This window comes from Notamacropus eugenii, chromosome 2, assembly GCF_028372415.1.
Source record: "Notamacropus eugenii isolate mMacEug1 chromosome 2, mMacEug1.pri_v2, whole genome shotgun sequence".
Lineage (NCBI taxonomy): Eukaryota > Metazoa > Chordata > Mammalia > Diprotodontia > Macropodidae > Notamacropus > Notamacropus eugenii.
This window is the reverse complement of record NC_092873.1, coordinates 343,263,489-343,283,487: the sequence shown is the minus strand read 5'-3', so window position 1 is coordinate 343,283,487 and position 19,999 is coordinate 343,263,489. Positions and strand designations below refer to the sequence as shown.

Below are 19,999 nucleotides of genomic sequence, written 5' to 3'. Positions count from 1 at the left end.
GGCAGGAGGTAGGTATGCTGGAAAGTGAAGAGAAGGGACAGACACAAGGGACCCAATGGCACTGTGCAGCCACCTTACAGGGTGCCCGGTTTGGAGTTCCAACTGCCCTGCAGGAATGCTTGCCCTTTATAGTGCCTGGCTCACAGTGAGTTCTATATAAATACTTGTTGACTTTATCACATCTCTCCACTTGGATACACTGTAATGTCTAAAGCTAAGTGAATTTTGAGATCTCCTCATTCTCAAATCCCAAATTGCTACCACTCCCCAATTTTCATATCATGATCAATGTCAGTTTTTCTGGACCTGAGGCTCACACCAGTAAAGACAATAACTCCTCCATTTCTATTTCACAGCTACCAACCAGTCCAACTACATAGGGATTCATAAAAGCTGAGGTCGTAAGCCTTTTAAAAATATGTATATTTTGACAAGTTTATTTCAGTATAATTGATCCCCTTTGTAATCCTATGTATTTTATATTATACTTGTAAAAAATGTTATCCCAAGAAGGGATCCATCAGCTTCCCAGAATTCTGCCCAAAGGGTCCTATGGTTCAAAAGAGGTTAAGCATCCCTAGTCTAGATCCTTTTTTCCTTTGCTCCTGAATGACGGTAGCTGCCCCAATCTTTTCCCCTTGACAATCTATCAAACATATAACTGCTAAAATAAAATGTCCACTATCATCATTTTACTCCCTTATTCAAGAAACAAGATTCTTTAGAATCTTATGATTAAAAGGTACTTCCCAAAATCATCTCATTCGGCCTCCCACCCAATTCAAAAATTTTCTGAAGAATAACCCTGGAGGATTGAATTACTTCTCAAATACCTCCAGTGAAAGGGAGTTACCTCATGGGATAACTTTTTTCAACTGTTGCACAGCTAAGTGGTACTCTAAGTATAGTCTGTATTTGATGGGTTAGTTAGATAACTCACACTGATTTTCTATCAACCCTGTGAGGTAGGTAGGTAGTGCCTCACAGTACTACTGTCTCCATTTAATGGATGAGGTAGCCCAAAAAGGTTAACTACCTCCCCTAGGGATCACACAGATAGTAAATAAAGAGCTAAAATTCAAACCTGGGTGTCCATCCTGATTCCAAAGTCAGTACTCTTTCCACTACACTACGCTGCCTCTCACTTAAGAAAGCTCTTTCTTATACTAAGCCAAAATCTGCTTCCCTATAGCTCTTCCTAGTCATCTGGGTGGCAGAGTCAAGAAGAGCCATCTTTAGGAGTTCAAATTTGACTTCAAACACTTATTAGCTACATGACCCTGGGCAAGTCACTTAACCCTATTTGCCTCAGTTTCCTCTTCTGTAAAATGAGCTGGAAAAGGAAATGAAAAACCACTCCAATATCTTTGCCAAGAAAACCCCAAATGGGCAATATCTCAAAGAATCAGACATAAGTGAAACAACTGAACAACAATAGCTCTTCCACCATTGGCTGTAGATCAGCAGATCTAAATCAGTGTGATCATCTCAGGCAAGAAAGGAAATATACTGTGGCACTGATACAAGGGGTTGCTTCGGGGTCAATATTTTATTGGATCATTAGATATAGTAGGAATCCTTAGATTCCCTCAAAGCTGTGAGAAACTGTCAGTCTCCATACCTCTTTCCCACAGCACTTGGAAACTTCCAGGAAAGCTGCTTTTATTTACTTTCCTGAAGAACTGTTGAACAAATAACCTCCCACCCTTCATAACAGGTGACTAAAAGTGTAAAATAAGACATACATCGTCAGACACAGTCAAAGCATTAGCCAGATTTGCTGAAGTCTACTTTTTCTTTCTTTCAATCTTTGTTACAAAGGATATCTTGCAGGTGAGAGGATGGAGAGAAATATATTCTGAAATGAATACAATGTTAAAACAAGAGATGCTAATAAAAATAAGAACATTTTTTAAAAATACAAAGTTAAAAAAAATTGTAGCCTCACCCATCTCTAACTGCTAATAAGCTCCCAGAAAGTAATAAGTATTATTACTACATAAGCAATATCTCATAATATTCTGCTCCCTAAGAGTTGTGGTTTAGTGGCCCAACCTAAATGCTCCAGTTTAGCATTCAAGGCTCTCTTCACCTCAACTACATTTCCCAGGACCCTTCCATGCCAGCCAAGCTCTTACAGTTATCCCTTCCCACATCAAGGAGGTTAGGGGAGTGGCATCCCTGAGATCTGGAAAATTCACGCAAAATTTTTTGGCCCTTCCTTTGTACCAGAAAAGTCTGAATGTTTTTTCTTTTATGATGTGTTTACAGTATTAAAAGATAAAATATGTTAATATTATGTAATACTATACATGTATTTTATGCATTTCTGAATTTCTAAACTTATCTTGTGTTATCTGTTCGCTTTCACTATCATCTGCAGCTTCTACAAAACTCCCCCAAAACTCCCATTTAATTTCTTATGCCAACCCAAGATATGTCAAATCAGTGATGGGGAAAGTGAAGATGTGGAAGGGATAACTGTATGTACAAACTGTTTGCTTCTACCTCCCTGCCTCTGCACATTCATTCTCACCTCCAGAAATGCCACCCTCTATCAATTCATAGGCCTTAGCATTTTGAAAATCCCACTTAACCATCTCCAAGATCCCTCTCTGGCTATTTTCTCCTCTTAACTAAACTGGCTTTCCCTTCCCCTCTCCTAAGATGTTCTCTGTTTTTCCTATGCCTGAGTTACATTTCACTTGTAGTCTAAGTATATTCTCTTATTTGGTGTTCTGTTAAATTATTTGCAGAGGCAAAGTGGCCTGGTGGATGCGGGTGAGGAGAGCATAGGCCACTACGGCTAGGTTCATATCCTGCCTCTGACAGGAGCTGCGTGGCACTGGAAAAGTTACTTAACCTCTGTAGTTTCTACTTCAGGGGCTGGATCAGATGAGATAATATATATAAAGCACTACACAAATGTCAACCGCTATTGACACGTTGGGAAAAGTGCAGAGATGGCGTGTCCTACGTTCCCCCAGGGCACCAGACTCTATGGTACAAACTCATTATCCCTCCTATATGAGTTCTGCATAGTAGGTGTCCAGGAAATCCAACAGACTGACTTGAACAGACTAAAACTTTAAAAGTATAATGATTTTATAAGGTGAAATTTCACTTAGCTTAAGTACTAAACATGACTCCTGGCTTAACAAGGAACATAAAGTCGGATTCAAGGTTATAATTCCCAGGACCAGTCCTGTAATAATCCAAGTGCTCTTCCCCTCAACAGCTCTGTATGAGATTTCACTGTCTGGTGATAAAATTTCATTGACAAATGCACCAACTGTATTCTAAGTGAAAAATCAAGGAACTATAACAGAGACACTGTCCAGGCTTACTCACCTTCAACAAACACTATACAAAATCAGTTTTAAGTACAATATCTACTTGGGTTCATAAAACCTCCCACTGGCTTGTCTATGAATCACCAAAGGTCTGAATTAAATCATTTATCCTACCAGATTATTTTTCCCTGTAAGGTAGGGTTACTCCTGTGTGAAAGTTTCTCAAAATTTTCAGTAGGATATTAAAAGCTAAGCACACACAGAGAATTGGGAACTTGCTCTAACAACTCAGTTCAAGATTTATTAAGTACTAAATCTGAGGAGACACTATCTAGACACCAGAAACACAAGCAAAAATGAAACAGTCTATTCCCTAAGGGCCCTTACTTCTCAATGGAGACTACTCGCGTTACGCCTCCCAGTCTGAAAACAGGCTCAAACTTCGCCTTCTGTGACAAAGTCCTGAACCAGACTTAAGTCAGGCTGGAAAAACCCAGGAGTTTCACAAGGTCAATATGAGTTAGCTACGAGACATGGTAGCCACGACAGCTAATCTGATTTTAGTCCACGTAAACTGAAGTAGAGTGTAAAAACAAGTGAAATGACAGACAGACCTGCTGCACACTGACTCTGGCCAGACATCAGCTGGATCACCATGTGCCATTCTGGGCACCACAGGCTCCTAGAAGATAGTTCATCTCATCCAAACTCCCTTTTAAGGAATATGACCAAAAAAAATGTAAATTTAAATATATGTATATATATATACATATATGAACAATCTCTGCATTTCAAGAGGAGGTGTATGGACCCAGGTGGTGAGAGGACTCAAAATCATGTCAGACAAAGCTGGATGAAGGAATTAGAGGATGTTTAACATGAAGAATAGATTTAGGAGGAGCATGAAGGGTTGTCATGTGGAACAGGGATTGGACTTGTTTTGCTTTGGTTTCAAAAAACAGAATTGTGAACAATGGGTGGAAGTTACAGTGAGGCAGATTTTTTGTTAGCAAACACTTCCTAACAAACTTGTCATGAGGTAATGGGTTCTCCATCTAAAAGTCTTCAGAGTTGTATGAATATTTGCCAGGAAAGAAATTCTTCCTCTGGTGTAAGTTAGAGGTGTAACTGGGAAATATTCAACAAAATAAATAAAAACACAACCAAACATACTGCTAATGTGTGCTTTTCTAAGTCAATATACGGCCCCAGGGATCCTTATGTATGATTCAGTGGTCCCTGTTTCTACCTGAGTTTGAAACTACTGGCCTGACTGCTGAGGTCCCATCCAAAAGTGAAATTCTATGTATTCTACGCAGTACAGTAGCTATGTGACATGGTAGATGGCATCAGCCTCAGGATCAGAAGGACCTGGGTTCAAGTGCCTCTGATACATACCATTTCTGTGATACTAGCAAACAGCGTAACCTCTCTCAGCTTCAGTTTCCTTAGCTGTAAAATGGGAATTATAATAGTACCCACTTCCCAGGGTTCTTGTAAAGATCCAATGAGATAATATTTGCAAGGTGCTCGCACATAACAAATGCCATAGAAACTTAGTTGTTGCTATTATTACTACAATGGTCCTAGTAGGCAAAGTTGGTTCTGTATTATTTTATTTGTAGAGTTTGATAGATACCCTTTGAGAATAATAATGAGGAAGGCATTCCAAAGGGAAGATGCTTTGTTCTTCTGCCTTCTTTCTTAAATTCAAGTAAGTGAATTACACGCAACATATTAATAATCTGCATTTTCTTTCAAGTATTGAGTTTGGTTTCCTAATTACTTTTTACATATAATAGTTAAAAATCTTTGATTATAAAATAGGAAATATCACTCACTCATCTTGTGTCATGCTACTACTCTTAATACAGCCTTTACCATAATAATACAGTTATTACTTTGAGCACAAGGACTTAAAATGTTTCATTTCAAGGACAAAGTATACAAATAAACTTGAGGGATATTGCCTCAAACTCCATTAGGCACAAGAAAAGATTTCTAATAAAAGAGAAAAGTAAGTAAGTGTATACCCATTCCAAATGGTAAGTAGGCACTAGAACTCCGTATAATATGGTTCTCAGTTAAACTTCTAAGATTATTCAGAAGAGCACTTCAAGATATGAGTTTTAATCTACAGTCCTCTACAATATTATAACTTAAGGCAATTCTCTCCCTAGGCTTTCCTCAACTATTAGAATAACTCATATAGCTAACTTCTCTAGGTAGTGGCTAAGGTATTTTTAGTGTAATGCTGGCCCATCCAGAATAAGTATCCCTGGTTAATTCCCCTGAGCAAATGTGCCTAAATATGATGTAAGACCAACCTAGCTTCTATAGCCTGCAACCATGAATGTGATGTAGAGATTAAGGGTTTGGGAAGTAGAGTTTATCCACCAGCCCCTTTAGGGCTAAAACTCATCAGCAGAATTCTGCTGATCATACTAATCCAAAGACTTGGCTTACTGTCTGTTCTGCAAATTCAAAATTCTGTCTCCTACTAGGTGATACAGTGGATAGAGCACTGGAGTTTCAATCTGGCCTCAGAGACTTACTAGTTGTTTGACACTGGACAAGTCACTTAACTGTCTACCTCAGTTTCTTCATCTATAAAATGAGGATAATACCTATCTCCTAACACCCAAAGTTACTGTGAATACTAAATGAGATAACTGTAAAGCACTTAGCACAGTGCCTGGCACACAGCAGGTACTATATAAATATTCACTATTGCTATTATCATTATTGCTAAGCCTTTTCATAGGCTGTCCCCTAAGCCTGGAATGTACCTCTTTCACACCTCCAACTCTTAGAACCCCTAGTTTACTTCAAGATGAAGCTCACCTACTCCATGATACCTTTCCTGAGGCAGGCCTCTCTCAAGTAATCTTGAAAAGTTATCCCTCGACATTTGAGGGCTTCACATTAGAGGTTCTGGTTATTTACAGGTTAGCCATCAATAATTATATGGGAAATTTTGAAGATTTGAGGCTTACTTTGGAAAACTGCAAACACACCTATGTAAAGAAAACTATAAAAGTTTAGCAAGTCATAAATGCATAAATACTACATACTGTTCATGTATTTTATCATTTACTACCATATGCGTACATATGTTTATTATAAACAGTTAATTTCTGTCAAAAACTTCAGTGCACTAAAGAACTATGGGATGAGAACTGTTTGAGAATGTCCCCTCTTTGTGTCTCTACCATCCAGACACAGTTATGTGATTTTTTTTTCCCATGGTGATCACTGTATCTTGTACTTTTTGTAAGAGAAGGAAATCCAGGAAGCAGTTGCTGCAGCTTCACCAGTGCTGCAAAATCTCTGCATGGTGTGCAAGATACTAATCTCTTTCATGAAATTGCAACTTTTTAGGTGGTGTGTTGTTTTGTATGTTAAATAAATATGATCAGAATTATCAAAAATAAGGGTTTGGGATGGGGCCTAGAATTATTCATGGTTTTTCACATTCATGGGGGTCCTGTACCCTTTAAACCCCAGGAATATTGAGAGATGACTGTATATTTCTAGATATGAATATGCTTATCCCTCAGATATGTATATGCTTATCCCTCCTGCAGAACCTAAGTCGGTTAAGGATAGTGTCTGCATCCTCAGCCCTTAAATACAATGCCTTTGCACATTTGTTTTGTTTTGGACCTGCAATTTCAGTAATACAGGGAACTATCAGCAACTGTTCTACATATTATAGTCATAGAATTGTTAAGGATGCTAAGAAGTTGAACCATACACAGGATCACGAAGCCAGTTTGTGTCAGAGGCAGAATCTTCCCAACTCCAAAGTCTCTAACCCTTTCCTAACACTGCCTAGCATGCAATAGGTAATTAATTAATACTGAATTGAACATTTTTCCTGGGGCTGCTTCAGGCACAGAGAGTATCAGCCAGCAGTAGCCAGTCAGTCAACAGGCATTTATTAAGTGCTGAGAAAGACAAAGGATAGTATTTGCTTTTAAGGAGCTCACTGTGCAATGGAGGAAAACAATGAGAAAACAACTATGTTACTAAAGTGATGACCACAGGCTAAACTGAGTAGAGGAGTGCTACAAGTGAGCACTAGAAAGTAGTGGAAAACCAGGGACACAGCCAGAAGAACTGATTGGGAAACAGATAACCAGAAGACACCTGGAACCACACCACTGCTAGACTAAAAGATACATTTTAGGAGCTAAGTCCTTGAAAACTGTTGTTCATTTGTTTCAGTCGTGTCTGACTCTCCATGACCCCATTCAGAGTTTTGTTGGCAAAAATACTAGGGGAGTTTGCCATTTCCCTCTCCAGTTCGTTTTACAGATGAGGTCACACAGCTTATTTAGTGTCTGAGGTCAGATTTGAACTCAGGAAAATGGAACGTCTCTCTGATTCCAGGCACTATGCTCTATCTATTGTGCCACCCAGCTGCCCCAAGAATGGAATTACCATTCAATAAATACTGCTGCTAAGCTGGATGGCTGTAGAGTTAAAAAAGGTGTTTAGAGCAACATTACAGTAAACTCTTACACACTTCAATGGATCACTGGTCAAATGGTACAAAGAAAGTGTTTAAAAGCTACATAAAAACATGACTAATAATCAAATAAATGAAAATGGTGATTACCTGAAGATGACCTCAGAATGGTAAAAAGCACAAAAAAATGTGACTATGAGAAAAGAGACCTACTAGTAGATCATTAATAAGACTGCAGACCAGTATAAATATTTTGGAGAAAGTATGGCAACAAGAATGAGGGTAGAACAATAAATTCCTCACAGAGCCATCCTTTAAATAGAGGACTCGGGTCAGAACTTTCCAGGTAAGGTCATTTTCTATCAACAGTTTTGCTTGGTTTGGACCTCACCCAGGATAAACGGATCATCTGAAATTGCATCACCATGTTGGTTGACTAAGTTTTTGATACTTAATGCCTTTAATTCCCTCAGCTTCCTTTCCTGGAGGAACTCAGGTCTTCCTGACTCTTGCTCCTCCAGCACTCTCACCACTAAACCATGATCTACTGTTTTACATACTGCTGAGCCTCAATGACCCACCAGAAAAAGGCATCTTCCATTAAGACCACCATTCAAATTTACCCTCAGGCACTTATTAGCTACTCTGGGCAAGTCACTTAACCCAACTTTTTGCCTAGTTTCCTCATCTGTAAAATGAGCTGGAGAAGGAAATGGAAAACCACCCCAGTACCTTTGCAGAGAAAACCTCAAAAAAACCCACAAAAAGAGTCAGACACAAGTGAAAACAATTGAACGACAACTGCCTGATTCTAAACCCAGCACTCTAGACATTTTGCCACCTAGCTACCCTTTTCTGAGCATGTAATAATAGATGCTTAATAAATGTTTTATTGAATTGAATTATTCCATTCCTAGGATTATATTCAAAAAACACTGCACAAAGCAAAAAGATCCATATATACAAAAATATTCATAGTTCCATCTGTAATAGCAAAAAAAAGGAAACAATTTATATGTCCAACAATTGGAGCATGGCTGAATAAGTTATTACAGATTAATATAATATAAAATACTATAGTGCCTTAATAGGACACATGTGAAGCATACAAGAAAATATAGAAAGGCATTTATAGGAGGTGATGGAGACTAAAATCAGCAAAACCAGAACTATATCTACAACTCTGCATGTATACTGCTTTTAAAGGAAAATGGGTTCAAAGATGGCAGAATTCCAGAACAAGAAAAGTTGTGTGTTAACATGTCTGGTTTTCCCAAGTAAAGCCTAGGTGTGTGTGGCAAGATTTTGTCCTTTATTTGGTATGTATGTCTGGCTGTTTTCGTTGATAGTTATTTATTAGATTTATAAAATTAAAATAACCAGAAAAGTCATGTGCTAAATAAGGAGATACTTTGCAGTATTAATAGAAGCAAAGCAAGTAAGTGAAAATGCATAACGTAACAATTCAACGAAATTTACTGATTTACACATTCTCTGGGATTTTGCAAGTTCATTCACAAAAATGCCTAGGTATTTTACACACATTCAACATAGAACTTTGAACAGTCTCAAATTTGACATTTAACTGTGAAACGATAATGGTCATTTAGCTTATTTTTATAACATGAGATGGTATAGTGAAAGAGGGTTCGGAATGGGAGTAACAAAGACCTACAAATTCTACCTCTGACCCTTTTGTGACACTGAGGGAGTCATTAACCACCACCCTAGCCCTAGTTTTCTCATCTGTAAGACAGGATAACAAAACCCACAGTACCCACCCCCAGGGTGGTCATGTAATTCAAATATAAAGTGTGTGGTAAAATTTAAAGCATCATATAAATATCAGTTATTATTCTCGAATGACTCTGTCATCTAATCAATCTGGAAGCTCCCTCAATAAAGATTATCACAATTTATCCATACCTACCCCATCTCCTTCAACTCCAGTCCCTAAGTTTGACACAGAACACATCCCGGGGTCTTCGTCAGTTTCTCTGAGCTCATAAGGTTACCAGTACAGCACTCTGGATGCCCACCTGTGATCCCGGGATAGCCTTACCACTTCTTATCACATAATTCCTTGATACCTTTTAGTTCTGTTCTTTCATGTTCCTGACTGGTTAAATGTTGTAACCTGCTCACACCCACCACATGCCTCTCCAGTGCCCTACAGGATTCATTTTTAATTCTTCGGAAATTATTTATTTCATGTCCCAATACCATACAACACCAGCATAATATATGGTATGGTAGTATTAAAAAGATGAAGCCTTGCTTCATGGGAAGTTTAGGGTCAATCTGCAATTTCATTAAGACAATTTGGGCTGCCTTTCTTTTCTTGTTCAACTCTGGCTCAAATTAATTGTCCAGGCTGCTTTTTGTCCAGTGTTATCCTCAATGAGAAGGTCAACTCTTTGTGCAGAGATGATTCTCAAAGTCTTGTATAAATGGGAAAGTAAGCATACAAGTCAGTAGTTACCAAAATTCTGTTTCCTTTTTTGAACAGTAATAAGGCCTAAGATTTTTTCCCTCATGCCTTTGGTATCTGCCCCTCCTTCAAATACTTTGTATATTAAGTTCTTCATGCCCTGAAATTGTGACATTCTAGCATAGGGCTCCTGTACATACTTTGTCCAATCAAGCTGCTTTGCTCCCTACAGTGCCATTTCTAATTCCCCATAAGCTTACCTAGTACTGTAATGTTAGGGTCCAGGTATGCCAATTTCACTGTCTTTGATGGGAGGGGAGGAGAGATCTTGTTAAATAATTTTTACAAATCTTTTCCACTTCTTCTTCTATTTGCTGTCTTCCTTCCATTGTTGATCTTAAATGCCCTTGAGATGACACTGCTTAGTTGAATGTCTTACCAAGCTCTCTTTCAACTGGTGTTAAAGTGCTTGTCTCTGCTTTATGAGATGATACTGTTCAGAGCTGTCTAGACATCCTTCACCATTAAGACTTTCAAACAAGTTTATATGCTAAACTGGAAGTGACTGTGGCTTTTTCATTCCCTGTTTGGCAAGTTAAATCAGATCTCTGTTGCTTAATATACTGTCTAGACTTTTGGTGGTCTTGGTGTGACAATTTATATTGTTTAAATTTCTGTATAAAATTAGTAGAATTGGTATCAATATCATTTCTGTTGTCTATTTCCCATTTTTGATTGTCAGTACTTGTTTAAATGGTTCAAAACTAAGTTCAGTTATGCACCATATCTTTTCCTCATTATTATTATTCTTGTTTTAATTTTACCTCTAAGTCAGCAGTCTGATTACACAGACAGCTGGTTCAGGAATAACACCAATATCAATAACAAGTCTTTTTTCATCTACTACAATATATTTCATTTTTTGTAATGTTATTAGGAATTTATTGTGTCCCATATATATCAATTATTTTCTAATAGAGAAGATATGGGATAAAGGGGTGAGACTTCTATGCAACCTACAAGTGTATGGCTTCTCTTTCTTTCTTCCTGAACCATGCTTTTCTTACATATTTCTCCCCATTCTCATCTCTTTCAAACTTTATACTGAAGTCATCATGTATCAGAATATATATAGACTTAATTTAGAGGGATTTATCAGGTTCTTAAATTTCTCTATTTATCCTAAGCAACCAATATATATGTATAAGCTACAATTATTTTCACAGGGTCATTTTGCAAATACTTGTCATTATTACTGCAGTAGGTTTTGGCTACATATCCCTTGAAATAATGTTCCTTGTTGCCGTTGAGGTATGACAAAAACCCTTCCAACACTTTTTCAGATTTTATCACCCTCTGCCTCCTTTTCTCCTCTTTACCACCATTACTACTGAAGCAGATGGGATTGAGGGCTACTTTACATACTGTGTTGTGTTGCCATAGTGACACCTAATCCCACCCCCCAATCTCCAATTGACCAATCTACTGGTGATGTTCCTCTCCATTATTAGCTAGGTTGGTCCTCAGAAAAAAAAAGACTCAGTCTGTTGCTGTGGCTGTATTCAAAGCCTTTCCAGAATAGTTTGTTACTGTTCAGTTGTGTCGGATGCTTTATGACCCCATTTGGGGTTTCCTTGGCAAAGATACTGGGGTGTTTGCCATTTCCTTCTCTAGCTCATTTTACAGAAGAGCAAACTGAGGCAAACAGGATTAAGTGACTTGCCCAGAATCATATAACCAGTAAGTGTCAGAGGCCAGATTTGAACTTGGGTCTTTCCAATACCAGGCTCAGTACTCTATCCACTGTAACACTTAGCTGTCCCTTCCAGAATAATAACACAGCTTTTGAGAACTCACAACTACATGGAAGCTAAAGTGAGGAATTAGAATAGATGTTGGTAGTATTATTATTTAAATTTACCTTATTATTTTAAGCTAACAGAGTTGAAACACTAAAGTAAGATAACTTCTAAAGTTCCTTTCAAGTACTAGTCAGAGTATTCATTTTCTTGGTCAGTTTTTTTTTATATATTAACAGGAACTGAGGTTCTTGAAGCTAAAGCTAGTTACTTGTAAGTGTAGTGGAGGGGAAGGGGGAAGTGGGGGCAGGAGAGGGAGGGTGCTGTCCCAGAATCAAAGCATTTTCCAACTGAAACAAGAGCTGGAATTGGAAAACTTTCCCATCTACCGCAAAATTTTGGTAATTTAACCCATTTTGAAGGAACTAATTCTACAGCTGTTTCAGTTGTTTCACACATTCATTAAATAGCCCAATTTACAGTCAGATGCATAAACAAAGGGTTGTAACATAGAATTTTAAAACAAGGAAGGCTGGCTAAATAACTTGCCAGTTTCCTCCCAGCTCCAAAATTATGATTCTTTTGCCTTTTAACTGAATCATACAAGATACTCCAGAGAAAAGCCGGCAATAAATAATAAGTAACCACTGAAGAGGATGAAATGAACAAGGAAATGAGTCCTCACTGGTCAGGAAAAAGTAAAATGTAAAGAACAAGAAGCTGAAGATGGTGGTCTATGGCTTCAGGGTTTCAGGTACATGATAAATCCAAAAGGAAAAATGTACTCAAGCCTCGCTCGGTCCACCATCTTTGAAAGGTGAGCACTGTCAGCCAGGTCCAATGGTACCATTTTTCTCTTCCCATTAAGTAGTCCTTACTCTATTCACTGCCCACAAACTCCAGCAAAGAGGTATCTCTGGGTAAAGGGAGCAGGGAGAGAGCAAGGTCTGGATCAGAGGAGTAAAACCTTATCCTGGGCAGCAAAAATGGCTCTCTAACTCATTTTTAGTCTAGGGCAAAAGAAAGAGTACCCAGATCAAAACCCTAAGATTCTTTCTCATTTTTAATTCTGAGCTCCTAACCAGGAAAAAGAAGAGGGGAAGAAAAGTATGAATATAGCACCTACTCTGGATCAGGCAGTGCTTTTTATAAACATTATCTCATTTGATCCTCACAAAAGCCCTGTACGGCAAGTGCTATCATTATACCCATTTTACAGTTGAGGACACTGAGGCAGACACAAATATAACCTTTCAATTTGTGTTTTCTTTCATTTCCCTTGTTTCCATGGTACATCCTTTTCAATATAAAACAAACCCCTATAGCCAGGGGACTTATCTTTCTTTCTGGAAGTGGGGCATTCTGTACTATTGTATTTGCCAACATTAACGCTGTAAGAGCATAAAGGCAAAGAGGGTATATGGAAGGTAAAACTCCCTTTCTTTCCCAAGGTCTCAATGTGGCTTAGAGTACTACCCTTCCCGTAGCTCCAAGGCAGATCATTGCTTCAATAAGATTAAGCTATTCCCGCCATTTAAGCTATTCACTGTTTAATTAAATCTTTCTGTCAAACACACTACCACCAAAACTTAATTTGCACGAGTTTGCTAAACTCCACTCAAAAGGGCATCACCTTTTCCTGGAGATAAATAAATGTGCTGCTAAATTTAGCTTCCTAAGGGTCAACATGGTGGAGAAAAGAAAGCATGGGATGGTGGGAAAAACACTGGACTGGGAGCCAAGAAGACCTGTAGCTCACGAGATTCTCTGTGACTTTGGTAAGTCACTTCACATTCCATGAAGGGCCTCTGCTTCCTCAGAAGTCCAGGGGACAGACCCCCCCAAAAAGAGTACAAATTTGGCCTCAGGCTCTTACTAGCTGTGTCACTCTGAGTCACTTAATCTCTCAGCCTCAGTTTCTTCATCTGAAAATGGGGATAATAATAGCACCTGCCTCACCAGATTGTGAGGATCAAATGAGATTATGTATGTGGGTATGTATGTATGTATGTATGTATATGCATCTCATTCTGAAAACCTTAAAGCACCATATAAATGTTAGTTATTATTATAATAAAATAGGGAAGTTAGAATAGATAGCTCCTAAGACATGATCCATCTGTAAAGTCTCGTTCTAGCTCTAAATGTATGAATTTATGATACTGGTGATCCTCACCCTCACTGAACCCTTCCACTTACAACAAATTTGATATGATTTATCCTTGCAGCCTTAAGTAAATCACAATCTGTCAGATTTATGGATAAGGGAAAAAATTAAGACCAAAGAAGATATAGAGAGTATTACAAAATGCAAAACACAATTTTCATTACATAAAATTTAAAAGGTTTTGTACAAACAAAACCAGTGCAACCAAAATTATAAAGAAAGCAAAAAACTGGGGGGGAAAATTTGCAACAGGTATCTCTGATAAAGGCCACATTTCTCAAATATTTAGAGAACTGAGTCAAATTTATAAAAATACAAGTTATTCCCTAATTGATAAATGGTCAGTGGATATGAACAGGAACTTTTCAGAAAAAGAAACCAAAGTTATCTATAGTCATATGAAAAAAATGTTCTAAATCACTATTGATCAGAGAAATGCAAATTAAAACAACTTTGAAGTACTATCTCACACCTATCAGAGTGGCTAATATGACAAAAAAGGAAGATGTTGGATATTGAAGGGGATGTGGGAAAACCGGATTATTAATGCACTGCTGATGAAATTGTGAACTGATCCAGTCGTTCTGGAGAACAATTTGGAACTATACCCAAAGGACTATAAAAACTGTGTATACCCTTTGATCCAGCAATACCACTGCTAGATCTACATGCCAAAAACATCCAAAAAAGGGAAAAGGATCTACAAAAATATTTATAGCAGCTCTTTTTATTGTGGCTAAGAATTGGACATCAAAGGGATGCACACATCAACAGGGAATGGCTGAACAAGTTGTGGCATATGGTTATAATGGAATATTACTGCACTATAAGAAATGACAAGCAGGATGATTTCAGAAAAACCTGGAAAGACTTACATGAACTGATGCATAGTGAAGTGAACAGAACCAGGAGAATGTTGTACAAAGAAATATTGTTAGAAGAATGGTCAATGACTTAGCTACTCTCATCAATACAATGATCCAAGAAAATCCCAGAGGACTAATGATGAGGAATACTATTCACCTCCAGAAAAAGAACTTATGTTGCTCGAATACAGACTGAAGCATGCTATTTTTCACTTTCTTTCATTTTTTCTTTTATTCGAGTCTTGTACAAAATTGCTAATATGAAAATGTTTACATAATTGTACATGTATAACTTACAACTGATTGATTACCATCTCAGGGAGGGAGGAGGGCAGCCAGGGAGGGAAGAACAGAATTTGGAACTCAAAATTTTAAATAAAAATGTTTAAAAATTACAAAAAAACACATGAGGAAAAAAGCAAGTCACACATTCTCCATAAATTTGAGAAATGGACTTCTGAAGAATAACAATGAAATAAGCAAAAGGCAGTTGAATACTAAAAGTCATCTGATGGATAAAAACAGCTGTTCTAACAGAGTAGGCAACCCTGTATACAATCACTATGTTGTTCAAGTACAAAAACTGCTTAGCTCTAACCTTCTCAAAGCCCTCTTTAGCTTAAATTACATGCAAAACATCACCCCAAACTCCTGATTTCCCCCCCTAAATTCATTATTCCCTTCAATGACACTAATTTCACTCAAAGCATAAAGCTTCCTTTCTAATTTAACCAATGTCTTTTCCTCAAGTACTTTTCTTTAAAGCCTTCTAGCACAATACGTTAAAAATACACAATAAACTCATTCTTTCTGTATTCTAATTCTTGTAACCACTTGGAAAAATCCACTCATACTTTTCGTCCAAATTTGAACCATATTCTAGCAAAGCATAAGCCTGTACTGATTCTAGTGATAAGTGTACTCCCATGGTTTGGGGGGAGGAAAAAGAGGAGACTTTGCCCTTACTATCCATGACAGGTAACCATGACAACGGATGATGTGAGTAACCAACCTGTTTATGTACTAAATACAAAAAAAAATTGCAAAAGAACTATGTAGATTATATGGAACGACAATTGTGTACTTTCTTGAATTCTATAATCAATCTATATTTAGCAAAGTCTATTACAGATATTTAAGGTGCAATTCATGTATTTCCCTGGTTCTATTAAAACTGTATTTTAATTTTTAAAAGCTGTCAAGTCTCAAATAATATATCACCCTACAACAGACAGACTGGTAGAAGGCCTCGTCCCGATATCACTTGTTCATTTCCAAGTTTTCCGGTTTGGGTTTTGGGGTTTTTTTTGGGTTTTTTTTTTTTTTGCAACTAGTCATCGCCTTTTTAACGGCATATGAACAAATGTAGGTTTTTCCCTCCCCTCCTCCACCAGAAGAGCAAAGGGTCAAGCATGGGATAAACAAGACATAAAAGTAGCACCTTTTCTGCAGTCCCCCCTGGGGAGCTTAAGCCAGCTCCCGAACAGAAGCTGCCACTTGAGACCCATTCATAAAACTCAAGGTGGTTTTCAGGAGTTTGATTTTCCGCGTCCCCACACCCAGCGTCAGGCCAGCCCCGCAGACAGGCAGGCTGGAGCGCAGGAGGGCAGGGGAGGGACAGCTAGCAGGACCCCGCGTGCAGCAGGGTCGTGGCCAGACCCGGCCGGCCCCGGGAAGGGAGCAGGGGAGTCCCTCGGCGGCCGCGGCTGCAGCTGCGGCAGGGGGAGGAGGAAGGCGAAGCCAAAGAGTCCGGGCACCGGGCTCTCACCGGGCCGCCTCCAGCCCTGGGCCACGCCGCAGGAACGGCCAACGGCCAAGAGCCAGGCGGCGCCGTCCCGCCCGCACCTGAGGCGCAGAGGGGCCGTGAACTTGGCCGGCCCCAGCCTGCCGCCCCTCGGGGCCTCGGCCCGGGGAGGAGGGAGCGCAGCCTCGGTGGCGGCTCCTCCTCTGCCCTCCCCCGGGGCCCCACCGGCGAGGGAAGCTCACCTGCTCCCGGGCCCGGCTCCAACCTGGCTCGAGTGCGCGCGCCCGCCTGCCTGCCCACCCGCCCTGCCGCCACGGCGCGCGGGCTGCCCAGCTGTGCGGGGCCCCGGCAAGGGGAGGGCGGCGCGGGCTACGGAACTGCCTCCCTCCCGCTCCAGCTGCTCACAGCTGGCGCAGGGGGACGTCCCGCCCCCTATTCTCTCCCACCTCTCCCCCGCCGCCGCCGTCCCCCGGGTCCCTGTGCCCGCCCTTTCCCCCGCCTCCGCCGCGCTCCACCCAACTTCTCTCACCTCGGCTCCGCGGATCCCTCACTCATCGCCCGGCTCGCGTGGTTGTGCGCCGGCTGCAGCCTCAGGGACTGGGCTCCGGCTCCGGCCCCTAGGCAGTCTGCGGTCCCGCCTCCCGCCCCCAGCCGCGGGCCAGCCCTAGCCCCGCCCCTCGCTTCCCAGCCCTGTCCGGCCCTTCCCAGCTCAGGCCGCTAGTCCCGCCTTTCTCTTCTCCGCCCATCCTCTCCTTGAAGGCCTGGCAAGCTTCTAGCCCTTCCCTTTCCTCCAAATTACCCCTCTTCCCCAGCCCCTCTCTCCAGGCCCCGCCCCACCACAAAAACTGAAAACCAATCAGAATCCAACCTCGGAGAGAAGGGCGGGAGCCCCAGACCTGACGAATCAAATCCAACACAGACCGATGAAGATGTAGGAGGCTAGTTCTGTCTGTTAAAGGAGCCGGGCCTCTTTAGAACGTGGATAGAAGTTGCTGCTTACCCGCTTCTCACCTTCTGTTTGTGCCCTAGCACCCCTAATTCAGGGGTACCCGGCGGGGCTTCTCCTTTCACCATTCTGCTAGTTGGGCCAAAGGGAGATGGGAGTGGGAAGTCGTTGAACGCCCTCACGCCTCCAGGGATCAGGGCTGGACTTGCATTCCCGCCTGCCTGCCTCACCTGCGGCAGTCACACACCTGCTTTAGCGGTAATTGACGTGCAAGGAGCATCACCTTCCTGACGTCATTCAGGGTCCTCTGGGAGAGCGAAGGACACGCAACATCACCCTGTAGGAGGGACCTCAGTGGCCAGCCTACGGTCGAACATCGGCTGCACAGGGGTGCTCCAAGATCTGCACGGAGAACCTCCGCGGGCATCCCATTGAGCTTTGGGACAGCACTATTGTCAAGGGCTGCAGCGAGCCCCTCCGCAGCCACTGCTCTTTGTTCCGCGCCCTCGGGACCAAGTAGAACGAGGCCAGTCTCTCTTCTCATACGTGATAACCCTTCCAGTACCTGGAGTCAGCTATCATCTTCCCCTTTGTCACCCAGCACTTTCTCTCCTCCGCGCTAAAAATCACCCCTGGTTCATAGTAATGTTCTCCAAAGTTTTTGGATCAGCTGCCCCATCAATAAAAGTTTTTAAGCACCTACTCCCAATATATGTATATTTATTTACATGTTAGATACATGTACCGCTTTGTGTATAATACAGATGTTAAGTACTCATATTCTATACAATTGTTTACATTATAAAACATTCGAAAAGTAAATGTTAATATGAAATAAGTCATTTTGAATTTTTTTTAGAGTTTATCTGTTGATGCTACAAAAACATTTTTGCTCTTGAGAACAATGTTTCTTTTTTCTTTTTGAAGAATCTCTTTCAGAGGGATAGGATGGAGTTGAATATAATGACTTGTTAGTAATTATTCACTTCATTTGATCAATGTAGCTAGCCAAACAGGTGAATTTCATTTTTCTTTAAATACTTCTACGTTGGAAAACACACAAATAGAACAACCAAATAATAATGCATTACAGTCTATGAATAAAATAGCTTGTTAGGAAAAGTCATATTTCTCTGTGTATAATATTCATATTCAATGGAAAAACAAGCAAATGAAATCTTTTTCTTCAGCAGAACGTCTTCTATAAGAATGCACTCTTCTTTATGTGGTTCTGCTTAATGGATACTATCATACCCTGATTTCCTTTTGTGGTTTTTGCATGTGTGAGAAACAACAGGAAGGTCAGCTTGGAGGCACTGTAGAATACAAAAAGAGAAGCATTATATAATACTAGGATTTATATGGTGCTTTAAGGTTTGCGAAGTGCTTTATGAACATTATCTCATTCTATCCTCCCAACAACCCTGAGGTCAAGAGTTGGTGTCATCATAATCTCTATTTTTCACTAGAAGAAAGTTTGAATATGTGAATTCATTCCAGGTAGATGCTACCCAGTACCCTGACATATCAGCAATCCCAAACCTCCTCAGTTCTTTTCCATGGTAGAAATGAAAGCTCTCTGTTCTTAGTGTGTGGTTATTCCCTCCAACAATGCAGATTGCAACACATATTAGCAAATCCTTTATGACTTACATACATCCTCCTAAAGTTTATATGGGGGACTTCTTTGTTTTCTCTTGACCTTATGATACCAATTATCCTTAGTTCTCACAGTGTGACCACCTCATCTTCTTTTTGCCAACACACCCTATGTCCTTCTCCACAGTCCTTAGGGATTTTTCAGCTTCAATTCCATGCCAAGCAACTATATTTAAAACAACATCAGAAGTTTAGTACTCAAAATATGGGACTTTGTAATTAATTGATAAAGGCAGAATTTAGTAAACAAAAATAAAAGAATGCATTCCTCCAGAAAGAAGAACGTTTTGGGAAGTTGTGTATAAAGAGCATGACTCAGCACAGAGAAGGTGCCTGAGGGGAAGGGAGGATAGGAATAAGCATTTATTAATAACTCACTGAGTGCCTATTGGTAAAGGCTTTATAAATATTGTCTCATTTGATCCTAACAACAATGTTGGGAAGTAAAAGGAGGGAGGTGCTATTATTATCCCCATTTTTCAGTTGAGGAAACTGAGACAAGACAGAGGTGAAATGACTTATGCAGGGTCACCCTCTATCCTTATCTATTCCCCATCTGGCATCAATTTCCAACTGCTGTTTAGTCCTCAAATCACCACTTGCCTGATTGCTTCCTCACA

The 19,999-nt window shown here is 40.2% G+C and overlaps 1 protein-coding gene across 5 annotated transcripts in view; it reads right to left on the bottom strand.

The window, feature by feature from the left end:
- The window catches only part of TEX2 (testis expressed 2), a 162,501-nt gene extending 144,142 nt beyond the window's left edge, over positions 1-18,359 (bottom strand). Inside the window, exon 1 of one of the 5 annotated variants that reach the window (XM_072645810.1) lies at positions 17,775-18,359. The gene's annotated coding sequence lies outside the window, so the exon portion shown is untranslated. Of the gene's footprint in view, positions 1-16,471; positions 16,974-17,016; positions 17,179-17,303; positions 17,412-17,774 lie in introns of those variants that run through there. The other 4 variants (XM_072645812.1, XM_072645809.1, XM_072645808.1 and 1 more) reach the window with 4 other exon arrangements.
- Positions 18,360-19,999: the final 1,640 nt, after the last annotated feature.